Source organism: Cupressus sempervirens, chromosome 4 (assembly GCF_028749045.1).
Source record: "Cupressus sempervirens isolate cs-2001-9-10 chromosome 4, ASM2874904v1, whole genome shotgun sequence".
NCBI classification, from domain to species: Eukaryota; Viridiplantae; Streptophyta; class Pinopsida; order Cupressales; family Cupressaceae; genus Cupressus; species Cupressus sempervirens.
The window spans coordinates 548,451,723-548,479,256 of record NC_143121.1 but is presented as its reverse complement, the minus strand read 5'-3'; the positions used below and the strand labels follow the sequence as shown (position 1 = coordinate 548,479,256).

The following is a 27,534-nucleotide window of genomic DNA, read 5'->3' as shown; positions in this document are numbered from 1 at the left end:
CTTCGGCTTCGGCTCCTGCATGGGTCTTGCTTTGAATCTCTGATCAAAGATGGTTTGTTGACACTAATTGTTGGTCGTTCAAGTTCATTTCACTGTGCTTTGCCTCTTTCTGCTAGCTGTTGGTAGCTATTTTTGGTTGCAAGGTCTAGGTGTGGGAATGCTTCCTATCACTGTTGCTAGTTCTGGGTCAGCTTCTTCTATGCCTTCTAGGGGTAGATCTGCCTCTTATGTCGATGTGGCTACTTTTGAGGTGAGTCTTCATGGAGCTCTTGCTATTCTATCTGAGCCTTCTCATCCTCGTGAAGCATCCCCTATATGTGTTTCAAACCCTATAAGGGTTCTCTTGGATTTTGAAATAGTCAATAATATTTTAGGTACAACAAATGAGCTTTCTTCTTTTGCTGCTATCTTTAGATTTCAACGTTTTTGGCCCTCTCTTTCTAATCTTCAAGCTTGGATTTATAAGCATTGGAAGCCCATTTTAGATAGTGAGGTCCATATCTTTTCAATGGTTAAAGGTTTTTTCATAGTTAAGTTCAGTTCTGTTAAAGACAAGAAGACTATTTTGTGCAATCACAGTTTCTCATGGGAGTACAGATTTCCTCTTATGGTCAAACTGTGTCATATGGATTTTGATATGCTTACTAAATCATTTAACAAGGTTCCTATCTAGGTTTGGTTACCGAATCTCCCGATGCATCTCTGGCTAAATTCAATTTATGAAGCTATTCGGGCTACCATTGGTGATTTTCTTTATGTGGAACCAGACACTTTGGATCTCCTTCATTCTAAATATGCTAGATTTCTTGTAGAGATGGATATTTCTCAGGGCCTTCCTGATATGGTCTATTTGGATTCTTTGAGGGCCTCTTATACCCAATCATTGGATTATGAAGGTATCCCTTTTCACTGTAGAAAATGTCATAAGACTCGTCAGATTGCTGCTCATTGTTCTGCTATGAAGACTAAAACTAGGTGACCACCTTCCTAGTGATCAGGGGCCTCTTCTAAACACTATTTTTTGGCTAAGTCCAGTGATGCACCTTTGGATTTTGCAACTATATCTGCCAATGTTTCTTTAGTTGATGTTCTTTCGATGCTGTTGTTTGAGGAGTTTCATGTTCCTTCTCATGTTGTAGTACTGGACATTCCTCCTGGTCTTGTTGTGGGCCAGGACACTTTTCCCTGTCTTGCCCTTGCCCCTATTCTTTCTAGTTTTGTGGGGGGCCAATCAGATTTGGTGCCTTCTCCTGACCTCTTGTAGATGGATCCACTTTTGGCTCCTTCTCTTTCTAAGGAAGATCCTTCTTTGGTTCCTTTGCGGGGTGCCATTGTTCCATCTCTGGTCTCTGCTATCACATCCTCTTCCCTAGCTTCTGGAATTTCAAGTTTTGGTTGTGATGGTGCAGATTTACTTCGGCAGAAGGTTGCAAGTTTGGTGGAGGATGGATGGACTACAGTAAAAGGAAAAAAGGTAAAATCATCCACTCCCTCTTTGGATATGGCACTGAGGTCTCACAAGAAGGGTCCAAAAGGGAAAGTCTGACTCTCCTACCTTTTGGCCAGCTATCCCTTGACTCTTTTGGCCTTTTGTTTTTGGTAGCATGTTTCTTTATGGGGTTTCAGGAGCCTAGTAAAACCTATTTTTGTGGTTGTTTTTGTCTTGTTCAATACATTGCCACTTTGGTCACCTTTTGTTTGGTGACTTGTTTCAACTTTGTTGTCTCTTATTGGGTTTTAGGCTCCCTTCAAAACCTGTTTGTGTGGCGAATTAGTACTATGTTTTCTGAGATGCCACTCTGGTCACTATGTTCTATTTGGTGACCTGTTCTTCCTTACATTTGTAGTTTTGTTTAGTTGAGCTTCATTGAAAATTCTTGGATTGTAAAGGGTTTTAGGGCCCCTTCAAATCCTATTTATCTTATCAAAAACTCTGAATATATCTCTCTAAATGATGAGAAAACCCCATTTTTGATAAAAATATCTGATCTGGTGTCAAAAACTCTATTGTAAGTTCCACTAAGCTAATTTGGAGGCAAAATAACAATAACCACAAGATTCTCTCCAAGTTTGGCGAATACTCACTTCACCATTCAAACACAAACTGAATCTAAACTGCCCATACCAGAATGTATTTGAAAATTAAGCACCCTAAACAAATATGCAAATATCCTCTTTCTAGTTATATCTACACATGTTTTTACTATAAAAATGGTTTCCTTGTTCTCTCCCCTTTCCAACAATATATAATACTTATATTTCTAAGTAAAAAATCAGCTCTGATGTCCATTTGAAGTTTCACCTAAAGTATATGTTCTTTGTACATATATCATAGAAAATTACAAATTCCATATATAGGAGACAAAATTTAGAATGAAATATTTCTATAAGATGTGTCTGTATTCATTTATTTGAAAAAAATACATGAGATGCATGAAATAACCTAGAGTGACACACAACATATAATTGTATTATTTATTCGCTCTAGCTTTTGCATGCATTATGAAAGTGAAAATGTAGAGGTTGTTTTTCCAAGTGAATTAATTGAAGATGCTAATCTGACTGGTGAAATTAATGGAAGTGATATTCTCAACTTACCTCATGAAGTGGAAATGAAAATTAGGTCTATAATAAAGATAAGAAGTTTTGTTGAAGTTTGGTGGCCCAGGGCCATTGCCTATATAGTTTAAGAGTAGTTTTCTTGCTTTCAATCAAGTTGTTTGAGAGAAATTTTTGAAGTGGTTTGCTTCTTTCAAAGATTTGAATCCTTGCCATGCCCACAAGAGACATGCATCCCTAGATAGATCCATTGTTGGGACTCAAATTTGAAGAAATGATTTTGAGTACCATTCTAAAAACCAAGTCTAATCAAGCCCCTATAAAAAATTTTCATGCATATGTACCTGACTATCATTTTGAGGCCTATGACATGCTTCATTTGTTTAAAACCTTTTATTCATTACATGCATCCATCTTATGATGACCAATTTCCATTTTGAACCATTTTGAGCTTTTGAGAAATTTGCATTTTTTTCTAAGTGTCAAATGGTGACAGGAAACCATGAGGAAAAGTTCTACAATGAAAAATTGGTTGCTATCCAATTGAAGATGAATAAATATGAATCATATTTACCAAAAAAGTGAAGTAAATTGGAAGTCATCATCATGGAATGTGCAAATACCAATTGCACAAGTGTCACTTGCATATAAAATAAGGATGGCTCCAAGCAAGTTATCCCACATGCATGGTGCTTGAGCTTTTTTGCATGTTTTTATATATGAGACCTTCATATCCAAGTGTATTAAGTGAAAATTTACAGATAATGGAAGCCGTATTAGCATGGGACCCATTTGACCATCTTAGCAGAACAAGTAAATTTTAACCTTGGTGGTTGATGATGCAGGTCGAGATGGTGTGTTGATCCCAACGACCAAATCAAAAAGTGACACTTGGCAAGCACCCCAAGGTAGCATGAGTTTAGAGGAGTTAACTGTGTAGCCAAAGATAAAGTCATGAAGCTACACCTAGTAGTTGAGCCTAACATTAGGGCAGTTTAAGAAAACTGTGAGACAAGGCATCAAGTCGATCACCATTCGATCTTTACTAGATCAACAACTCCAAATAAATTTTAGACTGATTTTGGCTAGAGTAGTCATTCTTTCTCAAAATTTCATGGAAAGAGGACATGTGTTATGCTTGATGAAACATCTATTGCAACATTGGCAACCTTTACAGTGTTACTCACCACTCGATCAACAAAGATCGAATGACCCTAATCCTATTTCAGGCCTAAATGTTCAAGGACAACAAGTTTTAGAGAAAGTCTCTAAAATAATGACACCTATCCATAGTCAAATCCATTTTGGTCTAAATCTTAAAGGGATAAAAAAATTACATGGAAAATCTCTGGAATAAAGATATGTGTCATACATAAAATAAATGAGATGTTAACATGTGGTATGCACTTTGAGGCGACTAAGTTGGAAAATGATGATAGATGGCATGAGGTCACTTACTTTCCAAGACTAGATGTCAGAAATCAGATAAAGTGAGGTGGTGCCACATGGTAGTGGGACTCTGCAAGATGACAAAGAAAGAGCAAGTGATTGTAAGGAAACTTGCAAGAAAGAATATAATCTTTTCCACATAACCCATAATAGATCTTAAATAAATATGTACTTAAAATCCACATGCAAGAGAATAGACAACAAACCCACAAAAATATGTGACACAAGATATACCTTGCGAAACCCTCATTGAGGGAAAAACCCAACCTCCAAAAGCATCCATCACCATGTATTATTCAAGAAAAACAACATTGCAATACAACCATGGAAGCCTTCAAAGCCATAGCCACAACAAAGCAATCCATGTGAACAAGCATGAATTGACACATCCCATGCCATGCTTCCAACCTTCACAAATGCTCCCTTGGATAATCTGTCAAGCCTTGTCCCACTCGACTCTTGCCTTTTGCCCTTTTGTCTTTGTCTCTACAACTACCCTTGTGGATGCTTATATAGTAGCAAGTCCCACAAAACCACCAAGTGGTATTACATAAACCATGTACTAGAACCATGTGCTACCTAACTCATTGATTCCATATTTAATATTGTAAATTTGTTTCTTTTCCCCATTATTGAATAATTACATTAAATATTATCACAATGTTACAATACAACTCATCAAGTATATCCCATGGAAATCTTTACATGTTGCGCATCCAACTAGGTACAACATTACATAATAAAATAAAATAATACAATATAAGAATATTATGTAATGTATACAACACCCATTATCTCAATAGTAATAGGGATCAGGGAAGCAAATTAGAAGATGCCATGTGGCAAGCCAATCAAACCTAGGTTTGACCCAAATTCAAATTAGTGGAAAATTTTAGAATTCCAAAATAATAATTTTCTATTAATTTCTTTAATTTTGAATGTACATGCATTTTAAATAAATCTGGATTTATTTTGTAAAGTTTGAACTTTATAAAAGGGGTAAATTCCTGCAATGTAAGGGCATTTTCATCATTTTGAACTTGAATATTCAAATGGACTCCAAAGGCCATTTTTTTCCCCAAATATAAAAGTATTATATATCATTGGAAAGGGGAGAGAATTAGGAAACTATTTTTTTAGTTAGAACATGTGTAGGTATAACTAGGAAGAATCTATTTGTAGATTTATCTGAGGTGCTTCATTTTCAACTGCATTTTGGTATGGGTAGTTCAAATTCAGTTTGTGATCGAATGGTGAAGTGGGTATTCGCCAAACTTGGAGAGAATCATGTTTTTGTTGTTAATTTACCTCCAAAATAGTTTGTTGGAACTATTGAAAATAAATTGATACAATTATGATAAATATGTTTCAATCATTGTTTTGTCACTAATGTCAAACTTGCTATCTATTGGTAAGACAACTGCTTATATAATTTAAAGTACTATTGTTTAGTTGATTGATGAAGAGGATTTGATTAAATGAGGTAACAATAGTACATAGAGGAAAGGTTGAGTTGTGATATGGAAAAGGTATACAAGAATCAACTAAGAAAGTGATATTATAGTGCATTGATAATCTACTTAAGGTTACAAAGGTTGGTTACACTAAGCATGTTCAGAAGAACAAGTCAAATGAAGTTAGTCTGCCAAGCTTGATAATTTACACAGTAGGTACTGAGAAAATTTAGTGTAGGCTGAGCATAAAATTAGTTGGAGCCAAGCAAAAGTCTATTTTAGTGTAAGCTGAGTGAAATAGTTGATGTCGAGTAAAGTTTAGTTGATGTTGAGAACTGATAAACTTTAGTTTGTGCTGAGTGATTTTATAGTGGATGTCGAAAAACACAGTATGTGCCAAGCATTAGAAGCTAGTAAATGTTGAGTGTCAACATTATTAGAAAGATCATGAATTCGATGTATCTGAGTTGTCAAAGTTGATATCTTGGATTATGTAAACCATGTGGAAGATAAGATTGATGAGCTAGTGACACAGAATATATGATAAACCATTTTTAGGTGAACTCAAAGAGGATTGAAGGAAAATTTTCTAGAAGGGAATGAAATGAAATAAGGGGTAGATTCATTGAATCCTACCTAATCTATTATCACCCTAAATTGGATGAGAGAGGATGAATTACAAAATATCTTAGTTCTCTATTTATAGAGATGGTTGGTTAGAAGAAAAGGTTGTCATGTGTGAGAACCTAAGGAAGATAAGGAGTCTAGGGTATTACTTCATTCAGTGGCCTAAGAGAAGAGCCTGCATTCAAAAGTTAAGCAAGAAGGCTTAAGGGTATGAATACTTGAAGGGTGAACAAGATATCATATCTGAAGTGTGTGAATGCCAAGTAGAATGGAGGAATAAAACAAAGATTTGTAATCTACAAATGGAGTTGTAAGTTAGTATTAGATCAATCCTTATTGTTACTCTCTAATAATTGTGCCAGTCTAGGTTAAATCCTTTGGATTAAGGTTGACCTAATAGACATTTATAAATCCTTTAATTGGGTGAAATTCCAATTGTATGGTCTAAAGTCCTCTAACAAGGCTCACTCCTAATAGGGTGATTGAAATCCTTTAATAGGGTCACATTTAACAATGTGTATTGCAACCTTTAACAGGTCTAGTCTTTCATAGAGCATCAGTTCAAAAGAGTGATAAAAAGCAGCATGTTACTAGTGGTTTTTCCCAAATTGGGTTTCCACATAAATCATTGTGTCAAGTGTATTATTGAATCATTTATGTTTAATTTTTACATTTGTACAAATTGATTTGACAATAACCTACAATTTTTAAATGATTGCATAATCTTATGGGTGCATGTATGATGAAAATGTTTTATGGGTTCACTAAGCTGTGAAAAGTTATAATACTACATCTGGACCTTAGATTACTAATTCACCACACCCCCCCCCCCCCTCTTAGTTATTATAAAGAATTATAATAGGATCTTCTAGTAGGGTTTTTGACATCAAAACAGATATTTTATCAGGAAGGGGCTTTTCTCATCATTCAGGGAGATATTTTTGGAGTTGATTATGCAAAATTATGAGATTTGATCTAGTTTTCAGTTATAGAGAGAAGAGAGCATCTTGGATTCAACAAATGAAATATTTTCATGTGGACAAATAGCATCATCATATCAGTTCCAAGATTCCTCCCTTCTTCTATATCTGTCTTTCTTCTCTCATTGTTGAAAGATGAGTTGTAGACTTCTGGACAAGTTTCCATAGTAGTGATACCACTAGGGTTGGATGTTGTTGGTTCCAAACTATTGAGAAGAGCTCTAGTTGTGATTCCACCATCTTTCTCCAACATTTCTCTCTTGTATGAACAACAACAATGAAGTATAGACTATATTTTTGATCTATTGTGTATTTTATGAGTCTTTCATGCATATGGAATATACTTCTTCCAAAGGAATGAATACAAAGAGAAAAAAATATTTAGTTTCATTTTGTGTCTTATCTCTTACCTCTATTGTTTGGAATCTTTTGTGATATGTGGACAAAGAACATAGGTCCGATTGCATCTCATTTTGAGTTGTATATCTTGATGTGTTTTTCTTTTGGTTCAAACAATCAAGTAAATACTTGGTATATTTTGATAGGGTTGCATATTTCATGAGCAGGATGTTTGATAAGTATGAAGTTCAGATTAAACATTGATGTCCGATTCACAAAGTGATAGGATAGATCTAATATCTTAATGTATGAGATAGATCATTGGTATCCTAGATGTATGTTGTGATTTGTGGAATACCCAATGGATAGGGAACTGATCAATTACATGATCAATTTAGTTTGTTGTTGCATATGTGAGGTTTTGCTAATTCAAAATCAAATAGCAATCATCCATTTTCCTTTTCTATTTAGGAGCTAAAATGATACCCTTACTCATCTTGTGGATTTCATAGGTTTTGTAACTTTCTATTGCATCAGTATAGGAGAAATAAGGGTTTAACTACTTTGCATAAATTTAGAGGTATGTTTTGAACTAGTACCATATGAACAAATCTAAAGGTCTACCTACCTAGATTTTGTAGAGCCTAAAGTAGAAGGAGTTTAGCCTTATAGTTGGTCTAGGATATTGAAAAATTCCACATCAATCATAGGAGATATCTACCCTTAGATACAATCTTGTATTGTCTCTGCTTCCTAGTAGTTCAAATCATTGTTAAATTAGGAGCCAACACCTACACATACTTTTTTTATATCTAACAATTTGCATCCAACTATTGTAATCATACCAAGGTCCAACATACTCCATCAATGCAAAAACTTTTTTGTAAGGAACCTTTATGCCATCAATGGAAAATAGGCTCAAATCATGTAAGAAGGAGGGTGATATGTGATATATCCTCTCTCTAACAAAAAATTCAATGTTTATTGGAGGAAGTTCATCGAGGACCCATTATTTCTATTGATGTTTGTACCTAAAGGGCACATCAGAGTCTCCTTTGATCTTATCATCATAAGAAGATGACCCCCCTTGAGAAAGGAAACATTTCATGTGTTTATTGAATTTATTTTTTATCTTTTAATTTTGAGTCGATCTCCTTGATTTGGACATACTAAATATCTCACTTTCTTCTTCCATTCCTACATTTTCGTTGCTCGAGGAAGACAAATCTAATAAATACCTATTCATTGGTACCTACACTCTATGAAATATGAGAGAGAGGTGAAAATGGGAGAGATATTGTAAATTTGGTAAAAGACATTAATCTCTATGGGGTGTACTGACTTACACCTGACAATCCATGAGAGTGTGTGGTTGGATGCTTGTGAAAGGGCTTTGGGTTTCTACATATGTAAATCAATTTTCTTAAGCTAACTAAAAAATTCATGATACATATACTCAAAATAATATTGAATATTAGCATCAAATATGTATTATAAATATTAAAAAGTGCATGACAAGTTAATCAAATTAATTATTGATCTATCAAGAAATCGATATTGAATAGCATAGGTATTGATCACATAACTGTACATTTCATTCATGTCATTGATAATCAATCCTCCCATCATTGATATTCTTCTTCATCCATCTCATCATTAGGATCATCATCGTCATTGACATCATCACCACCACTATCATGGTCATCATCATCATCATCATGATTAGTAGCAACATCATCATCCTCTTTTTCTTCATCTTCTTCATCTTCAAAAAAATTGTATCAAAAACATCATCAACTAACTCTCGATCATGATCATTGTCTACATCATCTTCCACTTTTTCCTCTTCCTTAGAATCTTCTTCTTCCATCACATTATACTTTATTATACTTCCTCTAAGAACATGTCTACCAACAAATGACCGAACTAGTTTATGTGGAATCTCTGAGTAAAATAACTTCTCACATTGGCTTGAATAAACATAGGGCCCATTCCCAACTGGATCAAAAAACCTTGTATTAATCATTGGAAATCCATTCTCATGCTCAATAATAGTTCTATTAGGATCATTTTGATTGAGTCATAGTCTATACTATTTGACGATGAAGAGAACTAATTTGAAAGGAATAAAGTCACAGTTAAGTATATCCACTAAAATTCCATAGTATCAATTTTGAGACTCTCAAGGATGTAAGTCATTTCTAGATGAAATATCAGTCACTTGGAAGACTACACTTATCCCATAATCACAAGTTCTCTTTGTGTCATCCAAATTTTTGATGCTAAATTTATAAACATTGCATTACATAGAATTGTGATTTTTTTTCCTACAATATTGTCAAACACATATAAATTATTTCATGATGAGTTGAAAAACATATGGTTGATTAAAAAATTTGTAAGTACTCAAAGATCTTGTAAACCATATTCTAAATCTATTTTATCTTGTGTAACATTGAGATCTCCATTACAATGAGCTTGTATAACCAATGAAGACACATATTTCCATTTTAATCTATGGCCAACATGTTGGCATCATTCAATCCATACCATTATCCAATAGTGATTGTTTGCAATACAAAAATGTATTGCATCCCACTCTTTAGCATCTAAAAAAAAGTAAACAGATGACTTACGAAAAATTAATTTTGAAGAATAGGAATTAATCAACTCCAATAACATCTTTTAATTTATTAACTTTCACTTTCCTCAATCTACCATTTCCCACCTAGTACTCCCCTTAAAAAAATTTAATGGAGTTGAGATCCCAAATGCAATCTATATGGGTCTTTGTTGCAAGATTAGGGATATATTGAGTAACTTGCACCATAATCTGGTATACCATATATCCTTCAACCATAGAACCCTTGGGATGTTCTTTTTGTCAAACCAAAACCTTCAAAAATTGCAAGTCTCTCTCAATCATCCACATTCACCTACTATGTATAGGTCCACACAATTAAATCTCCTCAACTTGGTGTATGAGGTAGTGTTCTTGTGCATTGAAAAAAGTTAAAGGTAAATACTTTTGCATTTCACACATTAGTTGAGGAATTCTTTTCTTCTAATATTTTATATCTTCTTTATGGATTTCTTTAGATGACAACCACCTATGAGAGATTCAAGACACAAAAATATATAAATATGAAACTTTACAATATATTACTTGATTGATATATTGAAAAAATATCAGTACTTACCTCATGTATTTTCCAAGATTATATATCATTTTTTTGATATTATTATTGAAGTTGTCTAGGAGTGATAGGGGTAGCACTTACTACAACAATTCTCAACTAATCATTTCATTATTTTCTAATGTAATATAATGAATATTAAATGCACTTTCAAAAATATATTGTAAATACAAAATACCATGACTTACCTTGATGAAGGTATGTCAATCATGTATTTTCAGCCCTTGCCCAAATTAACTTTTCTTTGATATGAGTTTTCTAATATTCGTAGCAAATCCTGTAGGAAATCAAATTTTCTGTATGACTTATTTTATGGCATTACTTTGTTGCTCCATTAATAACCAAGGAAGGGAACTTGCATTAATGTGGTCTCCATTGCAATTTGATTCAATTATATTTTTCATTGCATGATTAGAATCATGAATGTCCTAATAAATTTTGGTAATTTTGTCTTTGTCATGCCTTCTATCCAATATTTTCCATAGTGTCTTTATTACATTCTTTCCAATATGCATAGTATCAAAAAAATGCACAATTTCTAGTTTCTTGTAGTAGGGAAGCCTATTGAATTCTCTAAGATAACCATTTAGTCCCTTTGGGAGGTGGTCAGTGATGCCTTGACAACTCTTCATGACCATTAATTACATAATTAGCCAACAAAACATAATCAAAATATATAATTTCCAAAAATAAACCATTAGGTGGAGTTATACTACCTCAAATTCTATTATATTCCAACTGCCATAAGTGAGGTGTCATTCTTCATACCTTTGATGTAGTCTCTTCTTTCCCATTGAAAATATGTTTTTTGGCACTTTGATACCTGTGATTTCTATGGAGGAAGTGTCTATACTCATCAAACACCTACTTTCTTAAACTTTTGGAATGATGAGATTTCATCTTTGGACCACACATTGGATATGCAAATTTTCCCTTTGTTTGAAGACTTACAAGATAATGATACAATTGGATTAAATGTGTTAATTTATAGAATTAGAATTATTGTGTACAACTAGAATTCACCATAACATACCAAAGAAATGTGTCAACCCTAGGGCATCATTAATTGTCCACACAAGAATTACATGGAATTGAAATTTTTTTTGTCCGATTGGTCTAAAGATATCATACATAGTGAAACCATTCCATAACACTAGAAACTCGATGATAGGAGGCATAATATATACATTAATATATTTCACTTGGTACTTACCTAGTTGAATGAACAACAACATCAAATAATTATCGTGGCCATTTCACTCCAAGACTTATAATTACATATATATAGCTATAAAATAATAAAATACCTAGAACAATCATTAACAACATAATACACTCCATCTTTATTGAAATCCATGAAGAAAGGTAATTTTTGATAACAAAAATAGGCTAGACCGAGTAAACAGATCTCATCTCTCCAAATATATTGACACCATCAACTGCTAGAGAAATCTTGAGATTTCGAAGTTCTTATTTAAAGTTTGGCCACTTTTCCTCTATGTCCATAAATTTTGAACCATCCACAAGCATCCAAATAATGACATATTGACTTCTATGGCATGCATGGTAATCCATAAATTATGTGAAGCTACTGCACCAAAATAATTGTTTAAGATGTGGAATAATGGGGATGTAATGAAGAACCTTGTCAAGCACATTTTTTGTCACTTAATTTGTTAGCATTAATGTTGATGATACTACATTGGGGGAGTATCCTAATAATTGGAGAGTATTGATATGTTTCATTCATGATTGTATTTGTCATTGTTGTCAACATAGCAGTAATTCTATTAAGACTAGAAGAATAGTAGTCAGTAATCTTAAAATGCGTAGAAGTTGAGGAAGTTTTAGATTATGCACAATGGAGGACATGTTCTTGAGGTTATCTTGATGATGTGGTTAAGAGGACTAAGTCTTATTCAATGTTGTATGAAAGTTACACTTGATTTACTGGAAGCAGTGTAGAAACAGAGTATTGGAAAATAGATTTTTGATGATCTATCCCTATCTTTCATCTTAAATTTAATGAAGAGATGCATAGTTACACAGTGATAGAGCATAGTTGTGTGATGATGCCAGTATTTGTGCAAGATGTGGTTTCACACTATAAAGTTTTGCATAGATTGTAAGCTGACAATGATATTGTAATTGTGAATTAATTAATTGGGAAAGCCTGAAGGCCGACTCAAGGAATTATTATGAAGATACAATATAAAGGAAAATTGTTTTCCTTGGTTATGATGGAGTCTTGATTTAGAGGATTAAGTGGAATGTGTGGTGTGAGAAGGAGCAAAATACTTGGTGAATGTTTATAAGAAATCCAAGGGATCATTAGATGCATAGTATGAGATACAAGATTTGAAGGAGAAGAAGTCTGGTTGATAGGACAGAGATAGAGGAAGAAGTATTTTTAAGTTCTATTATTCTATAAGGAATAATATAGAGATCATTTGGACAGTGGGTTCTTTGATCTTAACCTTGAAGTTGTTTAGGTAGTGGGTCTAGTTGTCTTCCACAACTCCTAATAGGGTTGGAATCTCCTAATAGGGATTCAAAATCTCCTAATAGGGACTCATATGTGCTGAATTTTTTAATAGACTCTTAACAGGGTCTATCCTCTAACAAGGAATATTTATATTGGTACATCATCTTGTGGGTACCATCCCCACCAAGGTTTTCCCTCTGATCAAGTGTTTCCCTAGTTAACATATCTGGTGTTAATTGTGTATGAGTATCTTGTTCTAGTTTTATTTAACTCTACTCATTTGGTTAAGATTGTTTAAATTTAATGATAGTGATAATAGTTGTATAATTGATTCGCCCCACCCTCCCCCCCCAGTTATATCAATGGACTATATATTCTAACATAACCATCTTGATATCTGCTTTTATGGAATTTGGGGCATTCTGGTGCATATTCATGTTCTTTCTAATAAATAACATGACCTTTGGGATAATCATCTATTGCTTGATATTTGATTCCTATGCGTTTCATAGTGGCACATGATTCTACATATGAACGAGGGATAAATTTTGATGGTGGTAACAAAAACTCACCTATCAATCTACAACAAAAAATATAAGTCATTAGTATAAAAAAATTTAATGGTACATATTTCACCTTTTATAGACTATAATGATGTATATGAAAAACCTTAGCATACATGACATTCTTATGTTGGATAAATAATTCCTTACCTTCAAATTCACCAACAACAATACAACAAAGAGAAGAGTTGATTGGGATCCCTCGTAAAGGATTTTATTTTCCTTCTCAAGTAGAGGTATATCATGGATGACCCTAATGTCATCCTCCTTATAATCAACATCATCTTCTCATTAGCAACATTAATAGCACCAACACCAGTACCAAATGTGTCATGGATAAATGCATTTATATCATCATCTTCAAATGTGTTTTCTAGTGCATGATCTTCGTCTTCCATAGGATCATGATGTTCAACTTTAATTCTCACACATCCATGTTCCTCTATGTTCCTCCAAGATGTGATGGTCCATATCATGTACTACCTTGGGAGATCAACCTATATAAAAATGATGATAATCAAACCCCCCTTCAATGTGATAATAAAACCCCCCTTCCATGGTTCATATGTATATTAATTGCAAATATAATATAACATATAACTTACCAATGGATGATAATCAAACCCCCCCTTCAATGTGACCATTCTCTCTACAATGCCTCTTAGCTATTTTGTTTTTTATTCTTCTTGTCTTTAATCTATTACAACTATTGCAAGGGCAATAACATTTTTCATCACCTTCTCTTTCAAATTTAGACAACAAACTAAGGATTGTCTCCCTAATTTTATTAAATTCCCTTGTATTATCTGACATGATTCTTCTTAATGAGAATATCTTATTCTTGTACCCTTATGATCCTTCTTCACGGGAATAACTTATTCTTGTACCCTTTTTATCTGATATTAGAGAGAAAACCTTGAAAACAATTTGGACATGGTGTACTTAATGTTTACATATGCACATATGGTAGTGAAAGAAAAAAAAATTAGTGTACTTAATGTGTATTTCTGCAAAAAAATTTGACATATTGTACTTAATGTTCATATCTTCACATATGGTTTTGAAAGAAAACATTTGGTGTAATTAATGTGTACCTCTACAAAAATATTGGACATGTTGTACTTAATGCTTTTATCTACACATATGGTTTTGAAGATGGTAGAATTATTGAACAAGGTAGTCTTTTAGAACCTACTTTACATCTAGTAATTACATTAGAACTATTAGATTTTGTGATCTATCATCTATGATTCAAATCCAGAAACCCATATGAAACTAATAGTTGTTATGGGTTTATCAAGACTTAAATATGGTGTTTGATTAAACTTATAAGTGGTTGGAAAACTCAACAAACATTTGGAGAGTAATATTGGTTAAAGGTGGTCCAAAATTATATCTTTAGATGTAGTTAACCTTTTTAATGAAAAATATTTTCCAATGATAGATCTTAGTTTGATTTGTCTTTTATTACATGGTTTATCTTTGGATGAAGAGTGTGTGTGTGTGTGCAATTGTCTTGAAAGGACACTCACTATTTGAATGGAAGAAGAAAAAGTGTAAAGAAGGTGATGTTGATTATTTCACTTTAAATATTCCTATCTTTTCATCTTTAATTTTAGACCACGGGTGAGATTACTTCCCATTGATTGAATTTCAGTCTTATGGAACTAGCAGATGCCTAGAATCATTGATTGGTTTGGATTGTCTACTTGGGATGCATTTTATATTGATGTCTCAGCTAGAAGCATAGATGTGGGATTAAAGAGGTAAAGCCAATAATGTTAATATTACTCTGGAATGCAAATGTCTTTTAGTATTTATTTTATTCTTTATTATACTCCTACTAGTTTCCTTGGAATCAAAGTGAAATGTATTATTAGTTTAACAAATTCAAAATTTTCTTTGGCTATCAATTGGTCTACATATTGATAACCTTTCTTTTTCTATGTTCCTTCTTCATTTGTTAGAATATCACTAATATGAAATGCTATTGGTTCATTGGCTTTGATTAGCACACATATCATAGAATTCATTTTATGTTAGTCACAATGACAACTTATAGTTTTCTAGAAAGAGGAACAACACCATTTTTTGTTAACATTGATGATGGTTGGCAATTTTTTGGTACTAACAAAAAAATAGAAGAAGCTTCTGATAAAGAGTAATGGTAGAATGTAAGTTAATGCAAAGTTAGGTCATATGGGAACATAAAGGAGTTTGTGGGGCTACAACTAAGATCAATAAAGGATCATTTGGATTGCATTTTGCATGATCATATAATGGGCATGACCAAGCCTAGGTATATTTATTATTTATGATCATTGTATAGAATGTCACTGCATAGTATACTATGGTATAGTTAGTACTATTACTACTACTACCATTAATATTGACTGACTTAGCCTCTTGGTTCTCCTGCTAGCTACTAATGTGGTTGTATTTAATCCACTTATTTATACTATGTATAGAAGACCCTTTCTTTTCATTTTCCTTTTCTTCATTCTCCACTAAAAAATATCACTGAAGAGACATAGATCACAAGGGCAACACAAGAGACAAAATAAAAATTCAATCCTGAATCCTAAATGAATGAATGAATGGAAAAACTAGGTGGGGGCATAAGTTATAACACAGAGAGATATATAATGTGGGATAAAATTCCCATACACATCCCAAATAATGGCCATCTATCTTTTATATTTTATGGAAAATTGTCAAATATCATATGGGGGTACACATTATTGACAAATGTTCTATTATCTTGCATTTTTCTTGTATTTTTTCTTTTCTTGCTTGGTTTCTTATAAATAGATGGATCCTTATTTCCTTTAAAGGAATAAAAAGAGCATATTCTAATAGAAAAGATTCCTAATATGTCCATTAAACATGAGTATATATGTAGTGCCTCTCATGTTTACAGTCTGTACCTTGTCTATTTTCTTTTGTGAGATACCTGATACTCTTATTATTTGTACTTTGAGATGACTTGAGGGTCAGATGTTATAATTTGATTTAGTACCATAGATGCCTTACTACTATGTTGTTCAATTTATCATTTTTGCATTTTTATGCCATTTTTAGATTATAGTAGATCTATGATGATATCTGATTGTATGGTATATGGACATTTTTTTGATTATGTTATGTAATGGATTTTATGCTATGATGATTTACTTCATTCTTGTCTCTATATGCTTTATGTGAATGTGAGTGATGTGAATAGATTATTTAGGTATAATTGAATAAATGGTTAAATTAGTTATTTAATGCATTTATTGCTTTAGCTATGTTATTATATGCAATTGCACTTGATCATGTGTTTTACTATACAGGATTTACATGCCTGGCAGTGGCACATGGCGTTAGTGATTCAACTATTCATACTTTACCAATGTTGTCCCTATATGGCTGATGTATCCTTAATTAATTATTTAAATTAAACCTTTTGGTGACTATTAAATATGAACTCATCTTCATTATCTGATTTTACTAGTGAGTGTGTCTGTGCATTTAGAGGTTCACATTGTCGCGAATATTCTTAAGTGATTTTCTATGATTTTGGGTTTGTGGGCTTTAAATCTTATTGAATTTAATTTCTAGTAGTTTTTCCTTAGGTGAATTCTCATTATGAGGAATAACCTATTTTCATTTGGGATGATTCAGAGTCTTGCTAGTCTAACTAGTTATTTGCCCTAATCGACTATTCACTCAAAAAATGAATAAGTATTGAAAAAAGGGATTTATTTCTTCACTTCTCACTTTTTGAAATATAAATTTGAGAGCTTTTCTGAGAATCCTCTTCTGGAGAATCACATTTGTATTCGTTCTGAGAGTTGTGAGCATGGGATCTTTGCGAGGTCAATCTTGTTGGATCTAGCTTGGGTAGACCTTACTTTGCCATTATTTCCAACAGTTTCAGCGAGCATTTTATTTTATTGTGCAAGTTTCAATATCTATTCTTTTCTTATCAGGTAGGGCTTTCCCTTTTCATATTTCAGTTCCATTTTAGGTTTTTTTTTTTGGTATTAGTTTGTTAGGAGGCTAATAACTAGTATTCCCTTCTATTTTGTTTGCTATAACTGCCTAGTTGGTCAGGTATGAACATTTTCCTGATTTTTTGGATGGGGGTTTGGGGTTTTGTGCTATTATGCTGGCCCTTTTTGCATACAGTATTTGAACCCAAATATTATTGGATTTTTTGGGCTTTTGTGCCCAAAGACCAAATGGGTTTTAATTTTAATTTTTTCTAGTTTTGTGGGTTTTTACCTCGTTTTGCATGCCACCCTATTTTCTTGAGTTTTCTTAGCATGAGTTTGGTTGTGGAATTGGATAATCTATTTGGATGTCAATCAAACCTTAGTTTCCCTTTTATGTTGCATTGTGATGCATGCTACATTTGTCCTCCCAAGCTATTATTCAGTTGAGAGTTATTTCTACTTGTTTTTCCATCCAACCCTTGTGTCTAATCTTTGTGATGGTGGTGCGCCACACACAAGCACATGTTCTTGCATCTGTTGGGTGACTTACAAGGCCTGACCTCCTATTTATATTTTGGTGGAGTTATGTTCATGTGGGGGTTGGGTTGGGAATATGCATGCCTACGAGCACTCATCATGTTATGAGCATGGGTATGTATGGTAAGATGGTGGAGGGGCTTCTCTTGTAACCTGTGTGATGTCCCCAAAGTTGTGTACATGTAGAAGTTTCTAATAAGTGATAACTTAATTAATTGATAGATAATTAAAGAAGATAAGAAATTTTTGTTAGCCTTCGGAGAGTAGTGTCAAGGGGAAAGGTTATTTATTTCAGTACATTAGACTCCTGATGGTATTCCATGGGGAATGATTGTTTGTGTGCTATAGCTTGGGTAGTTCTAAGTTACCGACTCTCCACCAGAGTCCCTACATTGTTACCCATAGATTGTTGGACTAGGACCTATTGTACTTGCATTGTGGCATGGTCTTGGATTCTATCATCATTACTGTCTAGTATGAGTGATAGCCATGTTTGTTTTTTTGGTGTGTTTGTGGTTGGATCATTATCTCCTTCAGCATGGAGGGATTGGACCTACAAGTTCCATGTGGTTGGGAAGGCATAGCTACCTATGCCTCTGTTGGGGACCAGTGTACATAGACGGTCTATTGTCCCAGTGTGACCATTGCCGAAAGTTTTCACTTGTTACTTCAGGTCCCAGAGCATGATTTCTTGTGATTTATGATTTCATTGGAATGCTTGCATATCATGCTTTGATGATGTTAATTATTAAAGAATTTTCTTATTGTGATGGGTAGCATATGATTGATGATGTTATATGTATTTGTAGGATTATCTTATGTTTTACTTCTAGCATGTTATATTTCCTTATGATTATGTTGTAGTATGTTTTAGTAGTGACATCCTTATATGATAGTATCGAGGATCTAGTCAATAGCTTGGGATGTTATGTGCAAGCGATGGCTAGGGTCCACAATGGTCTTATGATGTCATTATGGTTGGGAGGAACTATGCACTTAGTCTGGTTGTACTACTCTTAACGATATTATTTGAGTACACTATGATGTTTCCTTTTGTACTTTCCCTTCATTGCTTGGTTAGATTTTTAGATTTTGATTCTATCTTTTAGTTATTGTTTGAGTGTCCTTGCCTTGAGATGTAGATATGGTACTCCCTAGTGTGGAGAAACTTTATTCCTTAGCTTTTTACCTTTTTTTTTGGCTTATTGTCTTGGGATATCATGTGAAATCATACTTTCTCATGTGAGAATGCAAGATCTCACATGCTATGTGGGTTTCTTTGTGTGGCTTTTGGCACTTTCTCATGTAAAACGTGACACTAGTTTTAGGTGTCTTGGCTATTTAGCCAAGCACTTCCTCATGTTGTATGGTGCACATCCTCATCCAAAAGGTACTTCCTCACATGGCATGTTGCAATCTTCATGCAAAAATCTATTTTCTATTGGTCCTCATGTGAAAAATAGGGGACATCTCTGCTGGTTTTCAGGGATCAATTTTTGGTGATTCTAGTACCCTTTGGGCTTACTTAATTTTCCATGTCTTGACAAATCTTAGAACCTTAGTGCTATTTTAATTTTGGATTTATGTTTCTTGTTGTATTTATGTCAATTTTGGAAGTGGCATTTGGAGATTCGTTGGTTGTCAGGATGGTGGTTAAGTCTTCCATTTTTTATGTATGTGATCCATTTATGATGTTGTAAAGTGCACTCATACTTTTTTTTTTCTAAAAAAAGCTTGGCTTGTATTTCATCCTTGTTCCAAGGATCGTTGAGTGGGGCATTACAATATATTACAAGCAGATATGCAGTTGAAAATATAGAAATGCATGGCAATACAAAAGTTTTAAACAAGGAGAAATGAGACCCTCTATAATAGTGATAGGTGATCACCAAATAGATTTGACTTGGATTGGCAAGGGTTAGAAGAAACACAACCAAATCTTTGGGTTTCTTTTTACTAAAAGAAATATAACTTAAATTGACTTTCATAAAAACTATAGTTGGTACTAGGAAGGTACTTCTTGATATGTTTAATCTTATTGGAAATTTGAAATTTTTTTTTGCACTTAGCAGATATGGTTTCTCCATCATTTCTCCTATTGAGGATGTTAATAGATATAATAATATATACCCACCTAATGATGGAGAGATTTATAATAATTTTGACAATGCGACTCAAAAAATGAATATTGGTTATATGAGCAAGATATTAAGCTCGTTGTCATGCTAAGAATGAACACTATGACCACCCCACTCATATCAAAGCCTTTGCGCTAAATCCTCCATGTGACAATGACAAGATGATATATGGGTAAATAAAGGCTCTTCAAAAGATGCACTCATCTAAGTAGTCCAATATACTTCAAAATCAATGGGTTACCTTCTCAATTCTTGATAGTACAAATTTTCATCACTCCAAAGGTGAGGGAAGATACAACAATAATGACACAAAAATAACTACTAGTCGCAAGTAAAGGCATGGATCAAATCCACCAAAGTTAGAAGACAATTGTAATTGGCCTCCTTTCATAGAAGGCTAGTTCCTCTACTACAAAGAGGAATTGGTCTACATGTGGCTTTATATATTCCATCAAGAAGAATAGGCTTACCTCTATACATCAAATGAAATTAGTAGCTATTAAAGTACTCTACGACTTAAGGATTGCCACACTTCTGAGTGTTGATAATTTTCATACTTGTGGTGGGACATTAATGACAAGACACCACCCAAGTTGATATTACATTAGATTATGCACTCTTTGAGGCTAAGGCTAACAATGTCAAGTATGTTGATTTAATGTAGATTAGGGGTAGCACCATACCATCTTTGTTTTAGTTTGAACCTTTGAATCTTTTGAGACTTTTAAGATATATGATATTTGAATATTTTTATTTAAAACTTGTAGTCTCTGGGGATTTTTATATTCATATTAATCATTACATGCATATTGATAGTGATCCAATGAATTATATTTACGAATGTATGAAAGCAATTTGAATAAACTCTAATCTCAACTCAGCCACTATCCATAATGTATATGATTATTGATATATAGACAAGACATATGCAAAACTTAAGAAGAGTTTTCTTTAGTTTTCCATAGCTAGCTCTAAAAATTGCAAACTATTTTAGGGAAAAGTCATTTGAAAAAATATTCATTTTGGTAAGATAAAGTTCAAACATGACTACTTTAGCAAAGTTTGACAACCATAATGTTATTTTGCATCAACATTGATACATATTAATCCTCAAAGATGTCTACTAGTGGACATAAGAAAAAAAATGACATAATAAAAAATCCTAAAAGAAAAATAATGAGTTTTACATTAATTGTTAATATATTGCAATACAAATTTCAAATGTGATCATTGCACATTTTTGGACACTTTATCAAACATTGAATCAATAGAAGAAAATTGTTAAAAGTACCCCATTATTTCCTCATACTTATTGGGAACATTTTCTATAAAATCAAAAAAATTGAAGAGAGGAATATGGCTTCAAAAAAGATAGAGAAGAGAATGAGAAAATAAAAAACTATTACTAGAACTATTGAAAAAACTAGTCATTAATGAGGACACAATTTGAAAAAGGCACTCCAAAAAGATCATTAAAAAAAAAAACCTACTAGATTCACTCAATTTTGAGAATGATTTTTTCAACAAGGAACCTTTATTTCCTCCTCAAATGGGAATAAACATTTCGAGTTTCAAGAAATATTAGTCTTCTAAACTCATTCTAATTGCAAAGATTCAAAGGGAGAAAAAGATAATAATAATAATAATTGGATGAGAAAAAGGATATGGATGTAAGATCTTGCTCTCAATACCCTTTAAATTGACTTTTTATATTCAAATTTCCAAATGCTCCAGCTAATCTTGTAATTTCAATTTTAAAAAATCAATTAAGCTAGCTTCAACCTCTACGTATATTCAAAATAACCTCAAATTAATTAATAATGTTTGATTTCCACAATCTATTTCTAATGAAAAATCTTGCTTTTGGATTTGATTGTATATGTATTTCTAGAATCAATGTTTTGGATCACACTCTTTCATCCATCATCAAGATGAGAGAGCAAGATAGTGAAGAAAGAAATGTTGGATCACACAGTGTGATCTAAAACATTGATGCTAAAATTACATAAACAATTGAATCCAAAAATAAGATTTGTCATTAAACTTAAATTAATCCATGATAAGATTAGATCTCAAGCTTCAACATATGCCCAAATCTCTTTTTATAATTAATGCACTTATAAATAAAATATTACCATTTACAAACCTACATTTACACCCAACCATGCAATATTACCCCTTGTCTCACTAACACAACCCATACATGGCAAGGTTATGATGTAACAATTATGTGGAAATATTAGATACATAATCTTATCTCTATTGAAATCTATAGGCATCTAAAATTTTCCACAAATGATGTATTTCTCTTAACACTTTATATTCTATCAACATAGTGGCTTAGGGCCCACGAATGAGCTCTCTTGGGAAAATCTACTTCAACGGAAGGGAGATAAGGTTTTCTGGCTAGAACCTCCTAAAGAATGGGTGAAATTTAATATTTATGGTGCTTTGAAGGGGAATTGAGGTCCCTTGGAAGCTGGAATGTAATGATATTGGTCATGATTCATGTATAACTTACTATCACTTGCGGTGGAAACTTCGTGTGGATATATCATATTTTCTACCTTCATTGCTTGAAGTTTTTATATATGGGGCATTAAAAATGTACTATAAAGTGAGTTATGGTAAATTTATCATCAAAATATAGATGATTCTACTATGGTATAGTTTCCTTGTTTGTAGAGATATGTACCTTAGACTTGTAGGCTTTGTGTATTGTGTTTTATGCAAGTGTACAATGTGAGTTTAATTTCTTTTCACAGTACTCGAAAAAATTGTATCAGAGGCATATGAATCAATGGTATGGAATATTATTTATCAATCTACCCAAACAAACCATTAGGAAACCTTCTGTGGTCTATTTCTACTATCCAAATCTCCAACAAGCTCTTGATCAGATGTGCCCAATTGAAGATGTGACACACAAATCAATCTCATGCCATAGAACATGAAAGTTGTCTAATTCTCAATGTTTGTAAGAATGCTTCTTAGTATTACTTCAAGAAGAAGTGCATGCCTCCATTACCATAGACCATCAACATACATACATTCATTCAAGTTTTTACCTTTGTTAAATTTTGTCAAATCATGTTGTTACCGTGACATTATTCAGAAAAACCTTAACTAATTGTTCCTTTTAAAGATCTAGTGGGTCAACATGGAAAATGAAAAAGATTTAACCCAATATTAGAATTATAGAAATGGAGATACACTCCTTACCTAGCTTGACTTTATCTTTGTGACTTCACTCTAGCTCAACAAATGAAAAATGAGCCATTCTTTTTCTTTCTTTCTTTTTGTTTATAATCATGCGAGCATTGCAATAATGACAACACCATCATTATTATGATGACATTGGGGACATTTGCAAAAAACACCATAAAAATCACACAAAAATTGCACTCCTGGTGCAAATTTCCATCATAATTTGACCCCAAATATTGTAGTAACATACTCATCTAATCTCTTGTACATATTGCTAATCTCTGGAGTCAAAATGATCTCTTAATAATGAGAACCTCTTTATTTATCTCTCCTTCTTTAGCTCAATGATCTTTATATTGTCATAAATAACTACTATAGCTACTTCAAAATCTTCTATATTGGTGTTAGGTTGTTGGAGTTTTCTCGCCATATTCTACAACTAATTTGGTTTATTATTCAAATCATCATTTATGTCCTTGACATAATTGTATGATAGGGTGCACTATTCATACAATGTTCTTCTCTTTGTCAAGCATCTTCTTAGCTCCTTGATGCAAGCATCAAGTGGTAGTAAATCATTCCTAACATCTGTGCACAATATGGAAAATAGTTGTGCATCATGCTTGGTCTGCACTTGTGCCATTGCTACTTCTAATAAATGAGTAAACTCATTATCAAAATCTTTTATCAATTCTTTCACTCTTAACTAGGGATCTATCTTTGTTACCTTGACTGAGATAACGTTTTGCATTTCCTTTGAAACCTCTCCCAAAAAAAATTCTAGACTTTTCACCATCTTTTTCCTATCAAAAAAAGTTCTCAAAGATGACATCAGACCTAACTAATCATCATCATATCCAAACATTTTTCTAATGTTGATTCCAATGGATATTTAGCTCTCTCATGTGTGTACTATAAAATGTTTGTTTCATGCTAGAATATAACTTTATCAAAATTTGTCTCAGTATGCTTAAGTTAAGGCAAGAATGTTGACTCATGCATAATAATCCTCCAATTAACTTTGACAAGGTCTTCTTGCTTCTTTTTCTCAACTTCTTCTTTCTTCTTCTTTTCTCTTCTCCTCTTCATCTTTACTCTTCATTTCTTCTTCTTTCCTTTTCTCCTCTTCTTCTTTCTTCTTTTATTCTTCTCTTTTCTTTCCTTCTTCTATTCTCTTCTTCTTTTCTTTCCTTTTATTTTCCTCTTCTCTTTCCTTAATTCCTTCTAATTTCCTCCTTTTTCTCTTCTTCTTTCTTTCTCTCTTCCCCATCTTCCTTCCTAATTTTCTCTTTCTCATCTTCAAAGCTAGTGTAGCTAACCAAATTTCCAACAAAAAATTACTCACATTCCTTAAAAGGATCTTCTACTGTATCCAAAATTATTCCTATAGTGTCCACTTGCATGATATCAGTACCAATGATTACTTCTAGTGTAGACTCTGACATTAGTGTATATTTTCCAACTTCTACATATGGTGCCTCTAATACTATTCTTGTTTCTACCTCAACTAATTTCTTCTCTATTTGACCTATGAAAAAATGGATTTCTCCCCCTAAGTCTGTACTTTCTTCTTCTTGACTAGTTGTAGAGGTAATTAATTTCACAATTACTTCTTTGGTTTCCTCATTCATCTCTTCATAATTTCCTCCCACGATCAAAATTGCTCTTATTTTGTGCCTCATTAGGGTTTCAATGCCCTTCATTATGCTCTCAAGGTTTTCACTACTCTTCACTTCACATATTTTCTATATCATATTTTCTTTGATTTTCTTATCCTCATCAATCACTCTTTTCTTTCTATTAATCAATCTATTATGCAAGCCTTTAGGTATCTTCGTCTAAATATCCTAAAACCTATTATTTGTTAAAATCATATGTCTTACTATAGTAGTCTCTAATTTTAGTCTATCTACTCTATTATACAAATCATAAAATTTATTAAATTATACAAAATTTCCAATATTCATAATTGCAACATTAAGAGTTTCTACCGTAGGCTTCTAGGGCTTTCTCCCAATAGGTGCCTTTACCTCTACCTTTTCTTGCCTTACCTATTTTTCTTCTACTTCCCCTTCCATGAATTCACCTAATTTAGACTCAATTATATGGGCCTTCCTTCTCTATGTCCCATATAACATTGTTCTTTTCTTACTTGGTCCACTTGCCATTTTATTTTTTCTTTTGTGTGAAGGAGATTACATTTTTTCCTATTTGACCTAAGTTAACCTCAGAGACCTCCTAGTGCTAGGTAGAGTAACTATTTGAACCTTGGTAATCTTCACTTCTTCTTCATCATTTTCTTCCTAAACTTTTGGTACATGTGGTTGTACTTGTGATACAACCTATGGCTGTGCTTGTGATATTATAACATATTTTGCATTGACTAATGCTCTAGCTACTACAACCCCTTGTGTTGATCTAACATAAATTGCTAAAGGTTTACCTATCATTATCTCAAATTGACCACTTGCTCTTATTTCAAGAGAAATTCCCATTGCTTCCTTGTATTCTTCTCTTGTCATACCAAATTCCTTCGTAATTATATCAATTTTCTTTTCTACTTTCTTCTTTATTTCTTTTCCATGAAGTTCACTATGAACTTCCTTCACTTTCTCCTCATAAGTGCCCCATCTAGGACACTTCTCATCTCTCTTAGATTCTAGGATTATCTTTGCATAACCCTTTATCAGCTCCTCAATCATTTCATATCCTCTAGGATCGATCAATTTGACTCCTAGTTCAACTACCTCCATGCATGTTACATTAGATTCAACCATGAAACATATGTCAATCTTATACTTTTCTACCAAAGATGGAGGTACCTTATACCTCTACTTCATAACTATTTTCAAGACAACTTTTCACCATCTTTGAAATGTCTTCTATCATTCTATCTTCTGAATGCTTTCTATAATGATAAGTAATCATGCTCATTGTGAAATTGTTATTGTCCCATTCATGATCACGCACTCCATGGAATCTTCTAATTACTTGAAAGAACAGGTGCATTAACAAGGACTCAAATCTGAACACTACATTCTTTATCTTCTTCAATCTGCCTATATTATCCAACGAATATTGTTTTAGAATCTCACACATATTTACCTTTTCCTTCTTCAATATCATTAAGTATGTTGCATGAATAAAGACAACATGAACTAAATTAAGTCTTAAACTATAATTTATTTTGTAACCAATGATTTTTCTTATCAGTATAACTTTTGTCTGAGCTATGAATGGATGAATCACTCCCTCATGAATGAATCACTCCTTCATGAATGGATGAATCACTACCTCATGATGAATGAATAATAGACTCTACCACAACCCCTATTTATACTACTCCTCCTTTGAATGGATGAATCACTCCCTCATGAATGAATGAATAATAGATTCTACCACAACCCCTATTTATACTAATCTAAGCCACAAGTCAAACCAGAATGCCAAAAACTAACATTAAATTTATGAAGAGCCACAAGTCGGCCTCCAACAACAAGTAAATGTCCAAAAAATTGATACTTGAGAAAAATCATGATATCTCCCACCTCCAATTGAATTAGAACTCGTGCTTTAAACCAAAGGTATAAATTTAGTTACTCTAAAAACCTTTAAAGGATGATTCACCAAGGATAAGTATGTATCCATCCTAAAAATCAAGCATAGAAAACTATCATGCAAAACTACCTGAAATTGATACTCAGGGAGAGTTGCCATGTATCCCAACTTATAAAGAATTAGAACTTGTTTCTTTGAAATAAGAAAGTAATCTAGGTCCTCTTCAATCATTAAAATTAAAATCCTCTTATTCATGGCACAAAATTAGTTGCATTGCCTGCAATAGGAACCTAGAAACTAGAAAACACAGTTCTAGCAGCAAGGTACAAATAGCTCAAGCTTCAACTCAATCCATCCAATATCTATGAAATCATGAGGAAAGGTTATGTTCCCTAATGTGCCTCCAGCACATCTCTAACCATTAAAAGAATCACACCACCAAAATCCAATCTTGATGCTCTTGC

General features: G+C 33.0%; 1 pseudogene; it reads left to right on the top strand.

Moving 5' to 3' along the window:
• Positions 1-1,264: 1,264 nt before the first annotated feature.
• LOC149562357 (sulfate transporter 3.1-like) overlaps positions 1,265-27,534 on the top strand; it is a 183,534-nt pseudogene continuing 157,264 nt past the window's right edge.